Below are 19,777 nucleotides of genomic sequence, written 5' to 3' on the forward strand. Positions count from 1 at the left end.
TGCAGAAGGCACTCAGTGAGTAAGTGAGGGCCCGCTGTTTACAACACTTTCCTCTCCCTGAATCATGACTGGGGAGTCCGTTAGCCCCACTGCCCTCTCTACTTGTATATTCCTTCTCTCTACAAGGTGTTACACCTCCCACATACTGGCCCAACTCTGGGGCAGTGCACGCGAAGTGTTTGCAATCTTCACCGGGAGAAGAGAGGATCAGGTATCATTCGTTATTTAGATTTGCTTCAGAGGTTGATGCATTTCTCTCAGAGCAAGTGTTTGGATATTTATAATTTGTTTGTATATGAAATGCCTTACGGGAGGCACGAGACTAGTTAAGTTACTGAATCAGAAAATGTCATCACTTTTCCTCGCAACTCATCTGAGCAGATGGCAAATGACTATTTTTATGGCTTGTTTCTCCATTACATGTAGAAATATTTATGAACATTGTATTTCTGTCGCATGTGTGCAGCCAGCAAGAAACCAAGTTAGGCAGCTGCCTCAGAGGCTGGGGGAAGGGAGAGTGAACAGGGAGCCACTTTGTCTCAGCAGGTGAGCAGGCTGAGCCCTAGCCTGAGGGAGTGAAGCAAGAACACCTGCTGGTTCCCCTGAAGCAAGAGCTAAGCAACCTACCCCCATCACCCACCAGGAGCTCTTACATAGCTCCACATTTCACCAAATCCTGAGACATCACCAGTCACAAGGTGGATGTTACTTATGTGACACAGAGGAAGGAAAAAGCATCCAAAATGCGGAGCTGTAACGGGGAAGCCCCCCATGAAGCATGGCACCAAAAGGCCACAGGTAGAGGGGCTGGCAGGTGGCATGGTAGTTGTGACACTAGACTCCCACATGGCTGACCACGATTCAAGTCTCGAACCTGGTGGTTTACTTTCTCATCTTCTCTTTCTCTCTCTCTAGACAAATTAAAACAAACTAAATAAAAATAACAAAGTTAAATAAAAGAAAAAAAAGCCAAGTAGAAATAACTATGCTATGCATTAAAGAATGGCCAGGAGATTCCCATGCTTCAACCTGGGAACTGGGTGGGGGAAGGGAAGACTGCTGCAGATCTGAACCAGTACTCACTCTGGTTTGCATTCTCTTTTCTTCTTTCCTGATGTGAGAAAGAGAGAGAGGGAAGGGGAGAGAGACCAAGAAGCTATTTCACACACGGTCTGCCCTGTCACAGCCCTCCTGCTCCAGCCTCCCAATTAGCTAGGATTGCAGGTGTGCACAACTGCACCTGGCATGTTCTGGTCGGCCCAGGAACCAAACGCAAAAACTTCCGGTCTCCCATCTAGTGGTGGCTGAACTTGTTTGCATTCTGAATTAACAGTTTGGTGTGGCCCAAACACCTCAGGTGGGAATCTAAACTTGGTCCTGGTTTGGTAGCGCCCCAGGTGACCAGAGAGCTATCTCTTTGGAAGAAATGGATTCCCATCCCAGACTGATCTGGTAGTACAGCAAACAGCTAAGCGCTGTGCAAAGGAAGCTGGATCCGATGGGGGGTTGAAGGGCCCATGGGAGTTTGAATCCTGGCCCTGGTGGCAACACGTTGCTATGCGAGTCCATGCCCGGGATTCAGATGGGATAGAGAGTTGGAGGAAAAAGGATTGCAGCATGACTGGGCCCCATCTGAGGAGTGACTTCTCTCTCTCTCCTCTCTCTCTCTCATGTGAATGCATGCAATCTGTTATGAATAAAGGGGGAACTTTTTTTTTCAAAGGGTCAGCCAGTGCTGTGGTGGTTAAGGCAGCTGGATCCCACATGACCAACTGAGCCATTTGAGTCCCAGATCCAGAAGCTTGACAGATGTGCTGTGTGTGTGTGTGTGTGTGTGTGTGTGCGCCCAAGATCTTCAGTGGAGGGAGAATAGAGGAAAAAGGATTGAGGTATGACCATCCCCCCAGGAATGCTTTCTCACTTTTCCTCTCTCTTTCTCTCTCTGTCTCTGGTGAGTGCACGTATCCTGTAGCAAACTAAAAAGGAACTAACTAACTAACTAACTAACTAAATAAATAAATAAATAAATAAATAAAAGATGTGTCCTGGGCTTAGATATGTTGATACTTAAAATGTGTGCATCTGGGAATAGAAATATAGAAACATTCACCCACTGTGAGGCTCATCCCAGGAATCATTCAGCATTTGGAGCTGAGAATACCCACAACGGGAAGGGGCCAAGACAAGCACTGAAGGCAATGAAGGTACAAGGGACACAGGCAGAGCAACTGAGGACTCTGCTCCAGGAGCACGGGGCAAGCAGGCTGGGCCTGGCTGCAGCTCCGTTGGTTTGCTTTCCTGCTTCAGGAGCCAGGAGATCAGCTCTCTCAGCTTCAATTCTTCATCAGTAAGCGCAGAAAATACCTTCTCTAGGATTACAGAGGAAATGAACCAAGTGAATGTATTTTAAAACATTTTATATACTATAAAAGCACTGTGCTAACCAAGTTGTACTATTATTCATGACATAAATATTCGGAATGATCTGGATGAAATCTTGACTCCTTCTCCTCCTCTGAGATACTTTCTGAAGGGCCTGAGGGGGGTCCTGACTAACATTTATCTCGCTGTAGCAGGCTGCCTTGGCCCAGGGACTGTGGAACTCTGGGATGGTCTCTACTACCTCTGTATCTGACGTGCGTGTTTTAGATACTCAGTAAAGTTTTCTTATCTCTGTGTAAGTAAAACACAGGCATTCCTTTGCTGACTTGAAAGTCTTTTGGGAACAAAGACATGTTTTTAACCAATTACTAACCCTTATATTTCTTTTCTTTTTTTAAGAAAAAAGAGATTTTTTTAAAAGAGGTTTTTGCCTTAGGAAGTGTGTGTTCACCAGAGACAGAGAGAAGGAAAGTGAGAAATAACCCTCAAGGGGGATGCCCATGCTGTGATCTCTTCTTTTCCATTCTCCTGAGATCTTGGGCACACATGCACACATATCCAGCATGAGTTTCAAGTCACTGAGTCTAGGACTTGAACCGTGGTTGACCACGTGGGAGTCAAGTAACATGACCACTGTGCCATCCGCTGGTCCCACTAACCTTACATTTCTAAACTCACTTATAGTCTACAAGCCCCACTTTCAGGCATCCCACCTTTTTTGGCCAAGTCAATGCAAGGACTCCTTATGCTGATTTCCAAGCTTGTCTGTATTGCCTGCTCTCAAAACTAAATGAAAAGAACCACTGCATCTGAGCACCTTGGGAAGATGCTTTTGACATGCCAGGGCCTGGTCACTCAATCCTGTGTATAAAATAAACTGTTTCAGCTATTTTCTATAAAGCCTTAGTTATTTCCAACGATAGATCCTTCAGAGTCTATGTTTTTCATCCCCACTCCCCTAATTTTCACTTAGCACACAGCGGTGCATAAACAAGGCCCTGGATCAGTTCTTACTGAGTGAATAAATACATGCCGCCAACATCTGGCCCCAGCCTTATTTGGCCCCAAATTCCTGAGGGCTGGTTACCACTAGTGCTGAAAATAAAAAGAGGAGACAAAATAAAAACAAAACCCCCAATCCAGAACAGGATGTATCTGGGTTTAAATAAGCACACAGAGTACTCACACATCCACCCTTGGTGTCTCTCAATTCACACCGACCACAGAACCAAAATACACGCTGGACAACGTGGTGTTTTCCTAATATAGATTCCAAAGGGCACCTTTACAGCAGATCAGATGGGACAGAAGACAGGCAGCCTCCAAATGAGGGGATTGCTTATTATCAGCAACATGACCCTCAGATCATCCGAGAGCATCTTTGGCAAAAGAGACCAAAGTCCAGATCTTCTGGAATATTCCAGTACCTACTGCTCAAGCTGATTAAGAGAGATAAACAGACAAAGAAGGTTGTCACTAAGGCACTATGTTTGAAGTGGGAATGGTAAGAGGGCATGTGACTGGGAGTGAAAACTGAGAGTCAACGGCAAAGACGTCCATTTCCAGCTGAGCAACCCTGGGAAGCAAGCAAAGGGAGCTTTGTGGTTTACGGTATGGAGACTTGGGTTCATCCACGCTCTGCCCTCACCTATCTATCACATGCCCCTTTAACCTGCTCATAAAAAAAGAGCAGGACAGGGTGGCCTAAGGCTGTCTATCCCACACTTCATGACTCCAGGTGTTTCAGGATGGCACTACTTACAGCCCAGTATTCTGGGGTGCTCAGTAGGTCTCAGCTGCCCACTCTCATTCCTTTCAGGAGAACATCAGCTCAGCAAGAATGAAGACAAAACAGCTACCTAGGACAGCAAAAGGAATATGCTGGCATGCAGAGGCTGAGAAACACGGCTAAGCACACAGAGAATGCAAGACATTCCAGGGGAGGCCCAGAAGGCTGAGTGGAATGAGAAGTTTCTTTGGTAATTTAATATGGCAGTTAAAAGACTCAGGATGAAATGAGCAGTTGGGGCCACGGAAGGAGGTTAATACTGAAAATGATCTGAGCGGTGGGAGATACGGGCCATCTAGAAAGAGGGTCAAATAAGCTTTAAATATACAGTGTCACCTCCAAGCCAACACAGTCAGGAATGGATCATTTTAAAGCACAGTCCATGTTTGGTTGAGGAAGCTCAACACTCTTTTCTATTTTATTCCAAATGCTTACTTGAATAATTCATTTACCAGAATATTTCTATGGGACTGTTTCAGTTAATAAGGTAGGAGGAGGCATAAGCCTATTTTAGAAAAAACTAATATTAAAAAAGCAATTTTTAAAAAAGTGATCTCAAGTTCTGGTCTTTTCCAGATGTTCCTTGCACAAAAAGAAAAAATATGTCAGGGCACTTTGAAGAGTTTGCAGATATATGGGATTAAAATGTGAGTTTATCTGGGGATGAAAATATTTTGAAATCCATGCAGTTCTTTCATAACATGTACTTTTAGTGAACATTTTGAAGACCCCTAGTAGAACGTTTTAACAATGGATATGTATCAGAAACCCAACCCACAAGTTTCCTGTGGGTTAGAAGAAAAACAAAAACACAGAGATCTAAGGTTTGCCTAGCAATAAACATTTTTTTCTGGGAAACTTGGAAACAAGATTTTATTTCATCTCAGGCTATTAGCCAGCATTTTTGCTGGACTCAAGTTCTTAACGATTTAAATATTTCCTATTCTCAACCTTTGGCTTACAGCTAAATACTTCAGGGTTCTTATCTGGGGGGCCCTTCCTGATAAGAACTTAGGAAACAGTACTGAAAAAATATGCTTAAACAAATCTTTCTCGTGACAGTAGTGGTGTTTCCTCCATGAGGAAATCTGGCTTTCAGACCTAATCTGCAGGAATTCGACGCCAAAGAAAAGGACCTCTGTGGGCATGTGGGGTCTGGTCTGGACTTCAACCGTCTCAACTGCTGCATACCCCAAGAGCAACTTTCAGACCCCAGAACATCTTACGAACATACTTCCACTAAGTTTCATTGACATCTTACAAATAGAAACTAAGGAAATGAGCTGGCTCTGTAATACATCATTGTTCAGGTGGAACTGGAACATAGCGGCCCAGTCTGCCTAAAACACTCCTGGCACACGGGTGGACAGGCTGGAGGCACAGTGCGAGGCATTGCAGTGTGATAGAACCTGTAGAGGGCGTCCCCCCCACACGTGCACACCTGCTCTCTTATGAATAAAGAAAACAAAGAAATTAATGAAAAAATTAAATATTGAGTCATGGGGAAGGTCACGATACATTTTTGCACAGAAAAACAGAAAAATAGATCATGACTTTCCCGATGACCTCGTAGTTTCTTCAAGGGCATAAAGTATCAATAAATGATCAAGAGTTAAGCTTTAAGTTGCAGTCTATCTGGCTCCACACCCCTTGTCTAAAGAGATGAACTCTCACTGTTGATTTAGTGAGGAGGCTTTCCTATTTTTCGGTTGCATTTTTCACTGGTTGTTTACCGGGATCCTCATTTGTTATCAGTGTAATTGCTCTTTTGTTTGTTTGTTTTGCGATAGGGCCCATATGCTGCTGGAGAGAGACAGAAAGAGGGAAAATGAGAAATCATCCCCAGGGGGTATGGCCACAGCTCAATCCCCTTTACTCTATTCTCCTCTCAGGATTTTAGACACTCATGCAGGCATCAGCGTGATGTTCAAGCAGCTGGGTCTAGGACTTCAACTGCGGGCTGGCATGTGAGCATCCAGCGCCTCAACCATCAAGCCATGCCACCTGCTAGTTCCCTCCCGTTTATTCCAGTAACAATGTATTTTATTATTCGACTGAGTTCTCTTCAGAGTAAGCTAGTTATTACACAAAAATAAAAACAAGTTTTTTTAATGCAATTGTTAGGATGCTTCTAGTTATTTTCAGCTTTTCTAAGGTGTAATTGGCAAATAAAAATTGCAACTATTCAAAGTGTACAATGTGATGATTTGATCTAAGTATAGACTGAATATTGACTATCACAATCACAGAAATCAATATATCCATGGCCACACACAGTTACCTTTTGTTGAGGGGAAGATGAGAGCACTTAGGATTTTTTGAACTAAACAGAACAATATTAACCATAGTCACCATGACATATAGAAGACCTCTAGACTCGTTCGTCTTATAACTACAAGTGTGTGCTCTTTGACAGCACCTCTCCACACCCCAGCCCCTGGCAACCACTATTCTAATATCTGCTTCTGTGAGTTGGACTTCCTTCAGATTCCACATCTAAGTGAAATCGCACAGTGTCTATCCGCCTTTTATTTCACTTAGCACTAAGTCATCCAGGTTCACACATGCTGTTGCAATGGCAGGATTTCCTTTTGGGGGGCTGAATAGTATTCCATTGTGTGTGTACGTGTGTGCGTGCGTGTGTGCGCATGCGCGACATTTTCTTCATCCATCCATTCACTAAGGGGCATGTAGGCTGATTCTGTATCTTTGGTATTGTGAACAACGTTTCCGTGAACATGGGAGTGCAGATATAGCTCTGCTCTGGGACAGAGCAGGGCAGCCTGGGAGTTCATCATGCTATTCAGAGGATGTACAATTTAAAATTTAAGTTGATTTCTAGTATTTTCTAACTGGTATTTCAGATGTGGGTCCACCATGGGTACCTGGAACCATGGAAAGTAAAACCATGAATAAGGATAATTATTCACATATTTATCATTGGCTTCCATGGGATTTGAAGCTTCTTCCAGGGCAGGAACAGTGGCTTGTTTTCCTGATAGCCATCTTTCACCACACCTAGAACAGTCTCCTTTATACAGAGCCAGGAAGAACATGAAGTGACAAGACACACACATTATTAGTGTCTTTGTACTCCAAGGAAGTCTGAATGGAGACCAAAAATGCAAGTCATCAGTTCCAAATAAATTTAAGCAGGTATGTAGGATTTCCTTGACTGAGCCAAATTAAATGATTCCTTGCCCCCCCTTCTCTTTCCATAGCTTGTAAATTCCCATGACACAACAGAGCAAAAACCAAACCAAACCAAACCAAAACAAAAAAAAAAAAACAAAAAAACAAAAAAAACCCTCTAAAAGCAGTCCAGTGTGAAAGGCCCTCAACCTAGAAACTTAAAGAAAAGCTGAAAAATGCCTATAAGAAAATGAACTTCCTAGAACCTTCTTCCTTTCCATTTCCCTCCTTTTTTCCTTCCCAAGAGGCCTCGGCAGCAGCAGAAATCTCTAAGACAAACTAAAACCTCTGGCAGAACACCCGGAGTTCTTTCATTCCTGGGTCTGGACTGAACCCTCTCCACCGGGTAAAGGCATAGCCCACGTGTGAATGTCAACGAGACGCCACACCGGGCAGCAGGAGGGGTCAGGGGCAAGCGCGTGACTAAGCAGGGCTGGAAGCTGGGATTTGCATGGGCCTCGTAGTAGACTCTGCTTTCGGACATGGGAGGGATGTCTATTAGTCATGGGAGAGGAAAGAATGAATTTCATGGAGGGTCAGACTCTCTAATTGCTTAGAAACTCAGTTCCTTGACTACTTCAGAACAGAGTAGATATTCCAGCACAAAGTGAGAGCCAATGAAGGTCTTTATGTGTGTTATTTTTCCTTTGATAATGGGCCACCTGGTTAGAATCCCCATGTGGACTCAGTCTGCTTTTGGTAGTGGTGACTTGAGGGCTTCCACAGCTGCCAAGTGGCTTACAGGGAATGTGAACCTGACTCAAGTGTACACAGAGGCTTTGCTCATACTTGCTACAGTCAGCAATGCTTCATCAAGCCCAAGTTTGATCAAATAATTCTGGCAGAGCTAATACAAATAGCTCAAAATTATTAATTATTCTTTAATTGTAATTATCAACCATTCATCTACTAATATATTATCTGATAACCTAGTTGTCCAGTTACCTTTACAAGAAAAGGAACAAATGTAAGTTATTTTAGCTAAATTTTTAGACTCTGAAAGGATCAGGTGGACTTCAGGGAAGGAGCCTGAAAACAGGGGAGAGATTGGAATAAACACTAGATTTCTGATACTGAGCATTCTGAAAGGGCTGTAGCAGTTTATCATTGGCTTAAAAAAGGGATTTATGGGGCCGGCAGGTGGCATGTGGTTAAGGGTGCTGGACTCCCACGTGGCCAACTGTGGTTGAGGTTTTAGACCTGGTGGGTTACTTTCTCACTCTCCTTCTGTCTCTCTCTTTCTCTCTCTCTCACTATGTTTCTCTCTGATCAAATTAAAATAGATAAAATAAAGTTAAATAAAATAATTCTTTTAAAATAAAAAAGGATTTGGACCTGATGGGAGATAATAAATTAGTGAATTTGATTTAAGAGGCTTAACTTAATCGAATGAGACTAATTTCCAATCTGGAATTTAATCAAATCAATTAGCAAACTGGTTCCAAGAGTAAAATTGGTGAAGATTACAATTGTTAACAGGGCTATCAATAGTCATTTAAAAAATAAAGCATAGTTTATTACATCAACCTTAGATTGCTAAATCCAACTCTACCCCAATATTTCATTTTTTTAGAGAGATTTTTGCTATAGGGCACATTGTACTCACTAGAGAGACAGAGAGAGACAGAGAGACAGAAAGCAAGAAATCATTCACCCCCAGGGAGATGGCCACACCACAGTCCCTTCTCCATTCTCCTCTCAGGATCTTGGCCATGCATGCACACATGCCCAATGTGAGTTTCAAGTCACCAGGCTCAGGACTCAAACTGCAGTCAGCCCTGTGAGTTCAGTGACATAACCATTATGCCATCTGCTGGGCCCATGATATTTCATTTTTGAAAGTTATTATTTGTATTTTGCTTCTGTAAGAATTACTTGTTGCTCACTTTGGGCTATGAAAGGTTGTAGGTGATGGGTTGCTTCAAAGCTAACGTGCCAGCCTGGCGGTGGTGGTACGGGTGTTGCGGGGAGTGCAGGTGGGCGGGTGCTGCAGTGCAACACTGAAGCAACATGGGAGGCCCAGTTTCAAATCCTGGGTCGACCTGAACACCCAGGGTGCACCAGCACACACATCTGTGATCCTGGCTGACTGGGAGGCTGGGTGAAGGACAGGGGTGCAGCATGACCTGGTCAAGGGTACCTGTCCTCTCCTTTACCCATCTCTATGAAATAAATTTTAAAACAAATAAGTAAAGAGAGTTAACATCCCATTCCAAGGCAGGGCGTGAAAGAATGGGATGTGGTTAATGACACTGAATAATAGTAAGAGCATTTTAGAAGACACCAGAGTGACTGAGCAAAGTTTGCTGCCTGTCTAGACCTGAACTAGACAAATGAGAATACAACAAAAGAATTTAAACCAGCTAAATATATTCAGAGAAGCAACCTCCTCCAAGAGTCTGTTTAAAGTATTTAAAAATTACAGCAAGGTGTCAATATTTTAATAAGTGTTAACATTTTAATATTGGGATCAGCAGTTAGCGTAATGGCTATGTCGCTGGACTCCCATGTAGTTGACTGCAGTTTGAGTCCCGGACCTGGTGGCTTAAAACTCACGCTGGGCAAGTGTGCGTGCGTGCCCAAGATCCCGAGAGGAGAATGGAGGAAAAGGGATTGCGGCGTGGCCATCCCCCCGGGGGGTGATTTCTCACTTTCTATCTCCCTGTCTCTCTCTGTCTGGCGAGCGCACACACCCTATAGTGAAAACCTCTCAAAAAATTTAATATTAAAATATTCTGGATGTGAAACCCTTGAAAATTATAATTAAGAATTATTTGAGAAAACCAGTGCTCTGCAGTCTCTGCATGTACCCACAAACCAAAGGTAAAATTACTTATGGATCGTCGTCTATTTTTATCCCTAACTGAACACTACAAAAGTATGATGACTGTATAGTAGCTCATCCAATTCTAAAACAGTGACAACTATCCAACTAAATAAGTCAAACAATACAATGCTACTAAGTGCTACAAGGCTTGAAAAATAAAATCTATACAAAATTATTTTGGAGGCATAGACGAGAGGCCTCCCTACAATTCAAAAATACTGCAAATATCCCCATTCCTTTTTTTTTTTTTTTAAGAATTATTTATTTATTTTTTAATTTGACCAGAGAGAAAAAGAAACAGAGTAAGTCACAAGGTCTGGGACTCAAACCATGGCTGGCCATGTGGGAGCTCAGTACCTTAACCACTATACCACCTGCTGGCCCCCTGCCCTATTCCTTTGAGACAATCATGGACTCTGAAATAAGCTCTGAAGATTTAACTCTACAAGGGAGACTTTTAATCGACTTGGAAAAGCATTTCTTTAACAAGAGAGACTTTCACTTAGTTATGGCCACCTATTCTCCTAACAGTGCTGTGGGTTTTCACCAACAGAGAGTAAGTTTAAGTTTGGAACATGTTAATACACAAAACTTCTTTTTTAAGTCACAACACATCGGAATAAGCAAAGTTTGGTCAATATTCCCCTGCTTTTCTTCTTTGATAAGTTTATTCTCTGTATTAAGGTGGCAGGTAAATTTGTTAAAACTAAGTACCAGAAGGCAGGAGAGTGCAGCTGGGATCACAGGATGGAGCCAATTCTGCCTTAGGACAGGGATCAGATGTCCTGTCAGGAACAGGTAGCGAAAGGGCTGCCTCCCCACCCGGCATGCAGGAACTTTCTTACTCAACTGAAGCATCACTTCCCAGATGACCAATCTGGGTGTTGCAGTTCTAGTTATTTTTAAAAACTGACCAACCTCTAGCACTCATCATCACTTAAAAAAGTCATTTCACAGATGCCTACTTCATGAGTGAAGCAGTGAATCAAAAAATATATGTATATTTTTAATGCAGCCTCTGCTTAAAAGGAATTGTGTCCTGATTAATATTTTGACAAGGAAACAACACCTACTTTTTACATTTAAACATGTGATCTGGAAATAAGAATACTTTACCTATTTCTCAATGAATGCCACAGCTTTATACTACATAGGGTCTTATCTGTGCATTTTATTTTTGGGAATACTGTTCTTTACCCAAAGAAAGCTAAATTCCACAGGTAGTGTTAGAAGTGATGGTGCCTTGTGTGCAGGGTCAATTAGAGGAGGAGGTAGGTGGGCCAAATTCATTTCTTTGATAAGGGCCCACAATAAGCCCGGCATCCGGAGGGTGGTTCCAAAAATACTGTTGACTGACAAAAGCCAGGATTCATTTCACCCTCCACTCGGCCCACACCCTCTTTCCGTAAGATATTCCATTCTATAAATATGCGTTTTCTTTTTTACAAAAGTGATAAGTCGGAAGTGGAGCCTACCTCTGTGAGAAACCTGAGCAGGAAAGGGGGAAGCAGAGCGAGCATTCCAAGCATACACACACGTGTGGCAGGAACCGGCCGGCTGACCTGAGTTTCTGCCAAGAAGATAGGTGCCGAGTGTCAGCCTATCTGCTGAAGTAGATGGTGGGAAAATTTCGGCTGGAGAAGTCATTTTTCCTACCAGCCCATTTTGGTTATGCCTCCCCCCACAGCCAGATGAAAGAAGAGTAGCTGGTTCCTTATCACCACTGAGTAGCTATGACGGTGACTCCGCTCCGCCTGTCAGGCTCGTTTCATATCAGATAGACAGGGCAAAGCTGGGGTCTCCGAACCTCTTTGGCCAGAGAGAAATTCATCTACTTCTCAGACTAAACAGATGAACCACAGGAACAAGGGCTGACATTTTTAAGAAAACTAATAAGGAAAGAAAACCTAGGATAGTAGGCCTTTTCCCTTCCTTCCTTCTCCCAGATTCTTCTTCTAACTGATTTCATTTCTCTTTTGAAGACAAAAGACTTGTATGGTTTTAAAAAATGAATGTTTAACAAGAAAAGCAATAAGTGACTATGGCAGAATACAAATTGTTAAAGAAATTAAGCCACCATTAAAAGAACTGGACACAGCTCAAATACATCACAAACTCTTTCTTATACTTCATTAGACATAACAGATGTCCTATGGGAATGGGAGGGGGAAAAATCAACATAACTGTTTCCTCATTCACTTAAAATACTGTATTTTGAAAAATCAAACAAAAATTACTTTTAGACTATTTAAGATATTCTAGAGCAGAGGTTGCGTTTTAAATGTGTGGTAGATAATATTGCTATTTACCAAAATTTCCTGCCCCTTTCCCAGGGCAGAGGGTGAGGGGATTATATAACTCCACCCCATTGAATTCAGCTGTAGCCATGTGACTTGTTCTGACCAATGAAATGTTGGCAGAAATGCCAGGGCTCACGTCAGAAGCCAGCTGTTCAGAGCTGGCAAGGAACTTCCCCTTGCTCTCTTTCCCCTCTGTGGGTGTTTAGAGTAGCAATGATGTAAACAGAGATGGCTCCACAGCAGACTGAGGTCACACTGAGCACATCTGCCGCTGACCCACACAACGGACATGGCGCATGAGTGAGAAATCAGTGTTTGTTGTTGAAAGTCACTGAGACTTTGGGCCATGTCAAGTAACTACCATCTTAATTTGATATTGTCTTACATGGAGCATCTAAAAAAAAGAAAAAAATCAGTGGATACATAGGAAGTATGCAGAAATTCCAATGTTGAAAATTGACAGCTAGGGGATCAGCAGTTGGTATAGTGGCTATGTCACTGGATTCCCATGTGGCTGACCACGGTATGAGTCCCAGACCTGGTGGCTTGAACTCATGCCGGGTACGTGTGTGTGCATGCTCAAGATACCAAGAGAATGGAGGAGAAGGGATTGAGGTGTGGCCATCCACCCTGGGGGGTGAGTTCTTGCTTTCTGCCTCTCTCTGTCTCTCTGGCAAGCGCACGCACCCTATAGCAAAAACTTTTCCAAAAAAAAAGAAAATTGACAGCTATCAAAAGAACATAAATCAAATATTTCTTTACAAGGTGTGGAGACGAGCAGTTTTTAGGTTAAACAACGCCTCAGAAAAGTGACAAAGGTTTTGTAAATAAAACAATGTATGGGTTAGGTTGTTGGATGGTAATTCAAGGAGTGTTCAAAATGCGTAACAATCAACACAAGATCTGCCATCTTTAATCCAAGTTGCTTCGGACATGAGCTGATAAAGTACCAACTAAACCCTGAAGCGTCGGGGAAGTGACTGCCAAGATGGCTGGACTAAAGCCCCCACGAATCTATCTTGTGATGACAGTTCTGGGGATAGATGGAAGTTAAAAGTCTAGTAACTGAAACAAGTTCCCACGTTTACCTATACCTGAAAAGTCCACCTGGCTGGCTAGTACCCTTTAGCATTAAGCAACATGTCTTTATTGAGCTGCAGCTGGGGTGCAGTGCTAGGTGGGCCTCAGTGGGGAGGTCACAGTATTAGGATGTCTCAGAACAGCCCTGTGATCCTTAGAAGGGGGACTTTCCTCGGGCTTTTATGCCTGCAAAGGCTTGCCTGGGCAGGCAAATGGCATCAACTCAGGTCCTGACCACATGTTATCAGTTCAGTTAGCATCGCCTTTGGATCTTGGAACAGCAAGGACTAGAAGTAAGCCAGCATTTTTCTCTTTGTATTCAGCAGCTGTTTTCCCCGTACTTCCTTTCATTCTTCATACGCCTTTGGTTAGGTCGGGTGACACCTGGGATCTCCTCTACCACTATTTTCTGTCTTTAGATATCAAAGGGAATATATAAAATTTTTTCCTAATGTCTTAGGCATACTTTATGGTACCCTAACCTATGTCTAGAAGCTGGTGTTAACTGCACCCAAGCAAAGACCAATCAGGGAAAGTAAGTTGAGAATGCACAATTAATGAAGTCTTTACTGAGAGGATACCCTATGGGGCTGGCCCTGAGAGGTCCCATGAGATCAAATGGGAATCCTAAAGTTCAGCCCTAAACTTTTATACTTCCTTTTTTTTAATTTATTTTTTAATAGATTTTTGCCTTAGGGCGCATGTGCTTGCCAGAGAGAGAAACAGAGACAGTGAGAGGGAAATTGAGAACTCACTCCCCAGAGGGGATGGCTATGCCACCATCCCTTCTTCTCCATTCTTCTCCTGGGATCTTGGGTATGCACACACACGTGCCCAGCGTGAGTTTCAAGCCAATGGGTCCAGGACTTGAGCCACAGTTGGCTCTGTGGGAGTCCAGAGACATAACTAACACAGCATCTGCTGACCCTAGCCCCGAGCTCTTAATCTAGCTGGTGAGATAAGAAATGGGTCCAATGAAAGACTACTAAAGATGATTTAATATCAAGAAAATGATACTAAAATTCACATAGGGAAAAAATCAATAGCCATAACTTTCAAAGGGTAATTTTAAAAGAATAAGGGAAAGCGGGATGGAAAATGGACCGTGACACGAATGTACTTTAAATAAACAACAAGGAGTTACAAGAAAAAGTACATGATAAGGTTCCATACAAAGTATACCATATGCGTATATTCATATAAGTTTATGCTATATAAAATTGTGTTCATATAGGGTCAATCAGAACAAAATATATAAATAATATAAATGAGAACTTCAAGGTGATGGGTTGTGGCTGTGATTCTTTAAAATATAAAGTAGATTAATGTACATTTATTTTAAATGAATACCCATTAAACTCTGCAAGCTTCCTCACTCACACCAAAACCTGTCCAGCAATTCTCAACTCTGGACCATATCATCTCTTTCAGCCCCTCGGCCCTGAAGCATACGGAAATGTATGGGCGTGCTATTGGGTAGTCACGTCAGAGGGCCACTTCTGTCATTTAGTGGGCAAGGACTCCAGAGGCAGACACTCTGTCAAACTCCAGACAGTCACGTGACGATGGTCAGTCTTTCTCAAAATACCAGCAGCACTACTGTTAAGAAACTGTGACTAGGAAGAGGACATCCCCCAATTTTTTAAAGACTTTTGAAGTGCTATTCAAGATACTACATAACTCCTAAAATTCAACAAAATACCATTACTTCTATACTACTATGATTTCAAAATAAATCTAGGTTTTACATTTAAGAAATTCTGAGGAAGTATGAAATCTTTCCTCAAACAGGGGAATGAGCAAAAGATTGTACATAAATAAGAGAACATTGCTTGAGGTCCTGAGAGGTGGCCTTGCTGTTATGCTAGTAACACAGGCACTGAGTGTCTAAAAATTTAACCCTACTGGGGCTAGCAGGTGGCATGGTGGTTAAGGTGCTGGATTCCCACATGGCTGACCGTGGTTAGAGTCCCAGACCTGGCAGCTTGCATTTTCACTTTCCTTTTTTCTCGCTCTCTCTCTGTCCCTCTCTAGTCAAATACAAATAACAACAACAATAATAATAAATCAAGCTAAATAAATATATATATTTTTAAATTTATCCCTACTTAGTGATCACACCTGACCAACATGCCTTCATCCTACAGCAGGTTTCTTAGCTACTGCAAGAAACCCCTGCCCTGGTCTGAAACTCGGTGAGAGAAAGCAAGGGACAGTGGCCGTTAACTGCAGCCACTGGCATGACTGAGAGCTGGGCACATGCTGGCAGATCTGCTGTCTGAAAAACAGCCCTCCAGTGCCACCTGGAGACACGTGTGTTGTTACTGAGTACAGCACCTTCTCCTTGGCCTCAAACAAAAGGGAAAGGAAGTGGAAAAAATACTCTTTCATGAAGGTTGTTGAAAATCGGATCCTGTGTGCTCAATTAAATGGTTTTCTTACTTTAATGCATTTTTGGTATTGAAGAGTCACAATTAGATTTCGCTTCCCAAAAAGCTGTTGATACTGCCATCTAGTGAATACAGTCCTTTTTACAACAAATAAAAACAAAAAAGAAGAAGAGCTCACGGGCCTGTATTTCTAAAGTAGAGTTTAGGAAGTATAGGTATCTTGTTGACAATCGCTTACGAAGTATCAATTATTTTACACTGAGAAGTGGAGAAAGTTAGTACTAGAAAGTTTGTCATTGGTGGATCATTCCTCTTAGGAACCAGCAGAACCTCACAAACCAGTACCACAGGGACAGAAGGGTGAATTACAGCTTCCTATGAAGGAAGAGCTGCTGCTCTGGTTTCCAAAGTGACCACTCAAACTGCACTGATCTCCCATGTGCTGTGAAAGGCGTGGCCCACCTGTCCCTATGTGGAGGACACTTGTGCCTTTCCTGAGTTCCTAGCTTACTAAGTCTTGGGATCTGGGGTTTCTGTGGTCACAACTCCTTCTTTGTCTTGGCTGCTACAGTGCATGGAGTCCAATCAGTGGCCTCTTTCCAGCAGATTGACGAGAACTCACCCAACACATGGTATCTTTATCTTTCCTCCACATCGCCTCTTCTTCCTATTCTCCCTCTGTCCTAATACCTTCACCCACTGATTTTTAAAAATTATTTAATTTCATGTATCATTATTGTTTTAATTTGTCATCCATGCTCACCAGAGAGAGAAAGTGAGAAAGCTGCCAGGTTCAGGACTCTACCACATTCGGCCATGTGGGAGCCCAGGGCCTTAACCACCATGTTACCTGCAGGCTCCCACCCACTGATTTTTTTCATTTTATTTTGCATGTCCTCTTAAGCCACTATAATATTTTTTTCCAAAACAAGACGGGGTACACATAAACAGAGGATATTCGTGTTACCTGCTGTATGTATGCTGCTTCTCCTGGATCCAGATCATGCAACTAGAAGCTTATATATGGATAGCAAGCAGCACAGGCGATGGAGATTCCTGTCTAATGTGGCTCTGAGGGTCTGTTTCCCTTTGTTAACTCCCCATTAGCAGAACAGCTGATGGTCTAGACTGGGGTTCATCTAGTGTCACCATCAAAGATACGATTCATTTATAATTGTCTCCTTCACATTCCAGGATGGCCTCCTGACTCTCACTTCTGACATAAATGCCTGTGGCTTCTTCTCATCCCACAGACCCACTCAGTCTCACTGTTTCTGTGCTTTGCCCCCTTCCTAGCTATCTGGCCCATGTATTCCAAACCATAACACTTTTATACAAAATGACTTGAACATAAAGGATTGTTCAAAGACAAAACTGTTACAACAGACATTAAGGATGACAATGCTGAAACCCTGAAGGCTCCCCCTCAAAAACACAGACGACCTTATCACCACTTCAGCATACGTCATGCTTATCTAAGCAGCAAGGACTACATGCTGTTGAGCTGGAACTGCACTGGATCTGTGTTTAGACAATACACCCAGTGAGAGTTCATCCCCGGGATATCTCTCTCAGGCTTTGTATTGAAATTCCCTTCCTTATCTCTAAGAGTTGCCTAGCTTAAAAAAAAAAAGAAAAATCAACAAAAAGCAGCATATTCTCAATCCTACACCAGAGAGCCACAAAATGCTGGGTTCTGTGTATCTTATCCAGACATGCCAGGAACACGGAACAACTGATAGCTAACAGTGGAGGAAGTGTGGGTAGGTTGGTGGGAGGGGCTGTGGGTATTATGTGCGTTCATTATGCAAATGAAAGCAAATTTTATTTTAAAACATTGTATTTTTAGACATACCAGTATGTGCACACAAGAGCTGGTGCAGGTGAGAGGTAACTGAAATATTACCAGGAAGATAAACAGTCAATTAAATGCTAGTATCATCCGAAGGTCAGTTAAGGAGCATCTACGGTTCTGAACGTTAGACATTCTCCTATCTCATGAGATAGACACTGACTAAAGAGGGAAGAGAGGGGTCAGCAGTTGGCTTGGTGGTTGGGGGCACTGGGCTCCCACATGGCCGACAACAGTTCGAGTCCCAGACCTTGTGGCTTGCTTTCTCACTTTCCCTCTCTCTTTTTCTGTCTCTCTCTTTCTGTGATAAAATTGGAAAACAATACCAACAAATAAAGTTAAATAATTAAAAATAAAAGTGAAGTGAAACACGGTTTCTTCGCTGGCTCGTTTGTGTGGAACTCAGCTTCTGTGCACGGAGAAAGGCTAAGACGCGGGAAAAGCATGACAGACCAGGGACCTGGCTTTGTGGCCTCCATCCCAAGTCAATCATCCCAGGAGGCCTCCACTTCTTCCCATACATGTCCAAGACAAAAATCCTGAAGAACAATCTATCCATCCAGTTTTACGAATCGGAAATGAAGACACACAGTGAGGAACTCGGCCAGTGAGCTAGACTCGGGGTTCAGTGACAACCATCCGTGATTTACTAAAAGATTCCCTAGTTTGCCTGTTGTTTTTAGTAGACAGCTGTGGATGGGGCTCATACTAGCAAAAAAAAAAAAAACTTGGATTGACAGCGATGTCTCTAAAGGCCAAAAAAAAAACACACTGTGGGAGCTGGCTGGGCGGCATGGGGAGGCGGGTGGGGACGCTGGGGAAGAGGGCAATGCTGCTGCCGGACCTTTCACCTTCAGCCTGGAGCCCACGCTCAAGGACACCCGGCGCCTCCATGCTGAGTTTGCTGCTGAAAGAAACTGGGACCAGTTTCACCAACCTTGGAACCTCTTCCTGGCCTTGGTGGGGGAAGGAGGGGAGCTGGCAGAACTTTTTCAGGGGAAGCCTGATGAAGAGCCAAGCCCCCAAGCCTGGCCAGCCAAGAAACGAGCAGCCCTTCAGGAGGAGCTTAGTGATGTCCTCTTCTACCTGGTGGCATTAGCAGCCCGCTGCCGTGTGGACTTACCCCAAACAGTGCTCTCCAAAATGGACACCAACCGGAAATGCTACCTTGCTCATCTGGCCCGGGGCTCTTCACACAGGCACACAGACTTGCCCCCTGGGGTCACCTCTGAAGACCAGGCTGTGGGGCCCACAGGCAGTGAGTCTGTGGGCCAGGCCTCCACCTAGAAACATGGGCACAGACCCTGCAACTCTGCATGGCATGAAGAGCAGTGGATGGTAGCCATGGAACGTTGTTCTAGTCCTTTCCTAATAGGTCATAGACCTGAGGACCCCACTTCCTGAGGTCTGGGCTCAAGAGCCTCCATAAGATAGTTTCTTGGTATTTTCTCTCCCAATAAACCAGTTTTGGGCAATACAACTTCTAGATTCTTCCTTGGTGGACAAGGAGATGCTGTCTCAGCAGATGCTACAGAGGGGCACAGGATGAACCCAGTTCTCAATTATACCTCCTGCCTGTGGAGCATAGAGGTCTTATTTCTAGCAAAGTCCCAGATAGCTCATGCAAGTCCCTTGCCACCTTCTGGGCCAATAAATGGTCCTGTTGCTGGACTCCCACATGGCCGACGGTGGTTCAAGTCCCAGACCTGGTGGCTTATAACTCATGCTGGGCACATGTTCATGCCCACCCAAGATCCCAAGAGGAGAATGAAGAAGAAGGGACTGTGGTATAGCTACCTCCCTTGGGAGGGGTGATTTCTTGCTTTCCCTCTCACTGTCCCTGCATCTGTCTCCAGTGAGTTCACACAGTCTTAGGCAAAAACCTCTTTTAAAAAAGAGAGACTGAGTTGTATGCAACGTTGGTTAAGAGTGCAGGTTTCAGAGCCAGACTGGGTTCAAATGCCA

General features: G+C 43.4%; 1 protein-coding gene and 1 pseudogene across 3 annotated transcripts in view; one reads left to right on the forward strand and one right to left on the reverse strand.

Moving 5' to 3' along the window:
* The window catches only part of KANK1 (KN motif and ankyrin repeat domains 1), a 145,808-nt gene that overhangs the window by 97,567 nt on the left and 28,464 nt on the right, over nucleotides 1-19,777 (reverse strand). The gene's annotated exons all lie outside the window — the stretch shown is intronic.
* On the forward strand, nucleotides 18,509-19,099 carry LOC102478443 (dCTP pyrophosphatase 1 pseudogene; annotated as a pseudogene).

This window comes from Tupaia chinensis, unplaced genomic scaffold, assembly GCF_000334495.1.
Source record: "Tupaia chinensis unplaced genomic scaffold, TupChi_1.0 Scaffold000354_1, whole genome shotgun sequence".
Lineage (NCBI taxonomy): Eukaryota > Metazoa > Chordata > Mammalia > Scandentia > Tupaiidae > Tupaia > Tupaia belangeri.